This window comes from Solanum lycopersicum, chromosome 7 (genome assembly GCF_036512215.1).
Source record: "Solanum lycopersicum chromosome 7, SLM_r2.1".
NCBI lineage: Eukaryota > Viridiplantae > Streptophyta > Magnoliopsida > Solanales > Solanaceae > Solanum > Solanum lycopersicum.
Window position 1 is genome coordinate 44,205,053 of NC_090806.1, and position 5,000 is coordinate 44,210,052.

Genomic DNA, 5,000 nt, shown 5'->3' on the forward strand with positions numbered 1-5,000 from the left:
AAGTCTTTGCTGCCTTGATAAAACAGGCCCTCTCTTCATCACCTGAGCATTTATAGCTGGAAGTTTACCTGCTGAAGATCCCATGAGACTTTTATAAATCATAACAAACTCCTCTCGAATCTCTTGGGGTTCATATAACAACCTTCCATCTAGTGATGATATACTTCTAATATGCTTCTTTTGGTTTCTTTCCTTTATCACTGAACTGAAGTACTTGTTGTTTGCATCTCCCAGTGTGATCCATCTTGCTCTTGCTTTTTGTCTTAAAGAATTTTCTTCTATCATTGACCACTTCTCCAACTTTATTAGTAACTCCTTCTCTTTAGTAACTAGCTCATCCTTTTGCCTGGCTATATATCTGCTCTTGAAGTTCTACAAGTTCACTTCTTGTCTTGTGAATCTTTTGGCCTATGTATTGGAACTCTTTCCTATTCAATTGCCTCAAGACTGGTTGGAGTGCCTTCAACTTATACCATATTCCCTTCATTACTTCACTTCCATGCTCCTGCTTCCAGATTTTATCCACCAGTTCCATAAAGGATTCATGTTCAATCCAAACATTAAAGAACTTAAAGCTCACTCTGATCTGATCATAACTTTGATGAAGTAACAAATACATAGGGCTATGATCAGACACACCTGGATTCCCATATTCTATAGCAGCATGGCCCCATTTATCGATCCAAGTATCATTCCCAAAAGCTCTATCAATTCTACTAGCAATTCTGGCATTACCAATATGTTTATTGGTCTAAGTATAATAATTACCTTTCCATTGTACTTCAGTGATTCTCATGTCCTTAACACATTCTTCAAAATCCTTTATCTCATTCAAAGTAACAGGAGCTCCAACTAATCTATCTTGAGGGGATAAAATAACATTAAAGTCTCCTATTTGAGCCATGGATCAGAAACATTGTGAGCCAACATCTTCATATCATTCCATACGCTTTTCCTCATTTCTAAGATATTAAATCCATATACCATTGTGAGATTAAATTGATATCCTTTGCTCCTTTCATTTATCTGACAATGAATCATTTGAGCTGAACTGTTTATTAACTTGATATCATACCAACTTTCATCCCATATTATCCATATTCTACCATTTGCAGCCTCCTTATAATTATGTATGATCCTCCATCCTAGAGCTATTGCTTTTAAAGTAGCTTTGATATTAACCTCTTTAACTCTTGTTTCAATTAACCCTACTAAGGAAGTCTTATTCTGTTGTAGCATCAGCTTGATCTCCTTCTTCTTATACCTTTTATTCATACCCCTCACATTCCAAACACTCCACTTCATTAGCAAATCTTTAAGTCTCCACCTCTATCAACAGGCAGTGAAGCTAGTTTACTATTCCTTAAACTCTCAAATCCATTTCTAACTGGTATAGCTGAAAGCATAGGAATTTGATATACTGAACTCCAGTGCTTGCTTCCAGTATGAGGCCTCAAATTGAGCTCAGGTGTTTGCTTGAGTTCCTGCTCCTCTTCTTTCTCTATCTCTTGTTTCTCCTTCTGTGAATTATTTTCACCTATTACGGGCATCTTCATATGATCATCTTTCTTCTCTTGCTATTGAATTGGCCCTTTATACTGCCAGGTCTGTGTGACTTTTCTCCAAGGATTTCTCTTCTTTGGTATCTCCTCCAGTGTTACTGATTGACATTGATGTCCAATCTTTTGGCATTTGTCACAATACTGAGGCTTCCACTCCATCACAACTTCCTGTAAGAAGGTTCTTCCACTTGGATCCATAACTGTAATCTGGTGAGGAATAACTTTAGTAACATTAACTTCTATAAGCATTCTAGCATAGGAAATTCTTGTTTGCTTTGTAGTACATTCATCAGCAAATAAAGGCACACCAATAGCACCTGCAATTCTACTCAGTGAACCTACTCCCCAACAATTAAGAGGCAACTTTGGAAAATTAACCCACAGGGGTATTTCAGCTAAGAATTCCTTTCCAAAATCAAAATCCGGGCACCATTGTTTCAGTATGATAGGTCTATTGCTTATAGTATATGGCCCAGAATATAGAATCTCATTCATATCATTCAAGTTCTTTGACTTAATTATATAATACCCTTCTTCATGTAAAAATACATCTGGTTTACCTGCTTTAGACCAGTTCACATTATGTATAGTTCATGGCATTATACCCTGGGCATTCACCAACTACATAAGCTATGAGTGCACACTTCCACTTGGCTTATTCATCCTGTACTTCTTTCCCTTCTTGCTGAACCATTGCTTCTCCATTAACTATTTGTGGTGGGAAATATGCTAGCTGCATACCATTATTAGCTGCACGGTTATTCTTAAACATATCAACCCATGGTTCCTTGTAATCCTTGCTCAGTTCTTCTCCCCTAACTCCATTACTCTCATCATCTGCAATATTTCCATCCATCTTCTTAGTTACTGTTCCATTGCCTTCCACCTTATTCCCAGGTCTAATTGCTTTAGATCTAAGTTCTCATAAGCTTCCTCATCTTCCAATACAGAATTTAAGCTCAATCTCCTAGCTATTTTGGAACTCACAGGAGCACTTTCTTCAGATTTCTGTTCTTCATTTTGAGCTTGTTGCTGTTCATTTACCTCTAATGTTTCCACCCGAGCTCCAACTGAGCTACCAACTGTCATTATTGATGTTTTACGACCTCTTCCTCATCCTCGTCCTCTTCCCATCGCCATTTTCACCTTCACTGCGTAGGTTAACTAACCTACACTGAGAGCATTTTGGAGAGAAGAAGATTTTTTTCTTATTGTCATTATTATTATTATTATTATTATTATTACTATTATTTTTATTATTACTATTATTATTATTATTATTCTATTGTTATTATTATTATCATTAATATTATTATTATTATTATAATTATTATTATAATAATAATAATTATTATTATTATTATTGTTATTATTATTATTATTATTAAATAATAATAATAATAATAATATTATTACTATTACTGTTATTATCATTATTTTTTTTGGTAACTACATTTTATTAATTACCAGAATCAGCATTACAAATCAAGCTACTAACACAGTAGCTTCAAACTTCATGGAAAAACAGACTACACTATCCCTGTACTAAGCTAAAATTATCAGTTCAAATACATCTTTGAACTAGCAGTAGGAATTCTAGCTATAGTAACACAAGCAATCTCTTTTACTATACTCTCCTCTTTTCTACTTTTTTTCTCAAAAATTCTATTGTTCCTCTCTACCCATAAGCCATATATGCCTTCTGTAATCACTGTCTTGAACACTTGTGCTGTGGCTTTCTTCCCCTTTCCATTCAGGACACACCATTGTTGAAATTGCTCCCAGACCATTGGAATAGTGTCTTGATGCTCTAACATTCTCAGTACCTTCTCCCACAACTTCCTTGCAAACTGACATTGTAGAAACAGGTGTTCTATAGTTTCATCTGCATTCTTACATAACACACATGTTTTATCTACTTCCAGCCCCCATCTAGTTAATATGTCCACAGTTGCTAATTTTTTTGGTTCATCATCATCCACATTATGTTGTAGGCTTTTGGTCTTGATGCATTGCTATACATGAATCATGTCCATGCTGGCTTTGGTTGTCTTCTTGTCATGTGATAGTACATATGCCTCAGTATACCTCTTCCTTTGTTTTGCTGTTGTTGCACTTGATCAACTGTAGCTTTTGCACTCATTATTTTCTGAACCATCCAACTTGGATTATTGCTTATCTTCCATTCCCTCTGTCCTTTTATATAGTATGCATGAATCCATTTAATCCACAGCTTATCTTCTTTGTTTGCTAAATCCCAACATAGTTTAGCTATTGCTGACCTGTTCCAAGTTTTCAGGTTGACCAAGCCTAAACCACCTTCATATTTAGGATTGCACACTTTGTCCCAAGCTATTAGAGCCTTCTTTGTTACATATCCTACCCCTGCCCATAAGTAACTTCTGCATAATACTTCTATCAACTTGATAATCTTTGCAGGTATAATAAACAACTGTGCCCAGTATGCTTGAACTCCAAACAACACAGTCTTGACTAGTTGAGCTCTTCCTGCATAAGACAACTTTTTTGCTGTTCAAGAGTTGATTCTTGCCATGTTTTTATCTATAAGTGGATACCATTGGATTGTGTTCAGCTTCTTTGATGACAGTGGAACCCCTAAGTATTTGAAAGGAAGTTCTTCTATTGTGTATCCAAGTTGTTGGACAATTTGTTGTCTTACTTCCTTCTGTATTCCCCCACAGTAGATTGAGCTCTTATTAAGGTTAGCTTGCAATCCTGATGCCTGAGAGAACTCAGTAAAACATTTATGATGCTCCTTAATAGAATTTAGATCACCTCTTGAAAACAAAAGCAGATCATCTGCAAAACATAAATGAGTCACATCCAACTTTGCACATTTGGGATGATATTTGAAGTTCTTCTCTTCTTTGAGACCTTTGAGCAATCTGCTGAGATATTCCATTGCTATAGTAAAGAGAAAAGGTGACATTGGATCCCCTTGCCTAAGCCCTTTTGCTGCATCAAACCTTTGAGTATTCTGACCATTAACAACAATAGTGTAGTTCACTGTTTTAACACACTTCATTACCCATTGAGTAAATAAGTCAGGAAAACCCAACCCCTCCATTACTTGCTCTAGGAAAGGCCATTCTACAGAATCATAAGCTTTTTGTAAGTCAATTTTAGCATACTTCTAGGTGAAACATTCTTCCTTGTGTAAGCCTTAACCAACTCATGAGTTAAGATAATGTTATCTCTAATTTTCCTCCCTGGGATGAATCCTGCTTGGCTATCACTGATGATAGTATGGATGACTTCATGCATTCTTTGAGTAATCACCTTTGAGATTATTTTATACATCACAGTGCAACAAGCAATGGGCCTGAATTCTTTCACACTCTGTGGACTCTGTACCTTAGGAATCAGTGAAACAAGTGTACAATTGAATGACTTAAAAAGGTTTCCTGTATTGAAGAA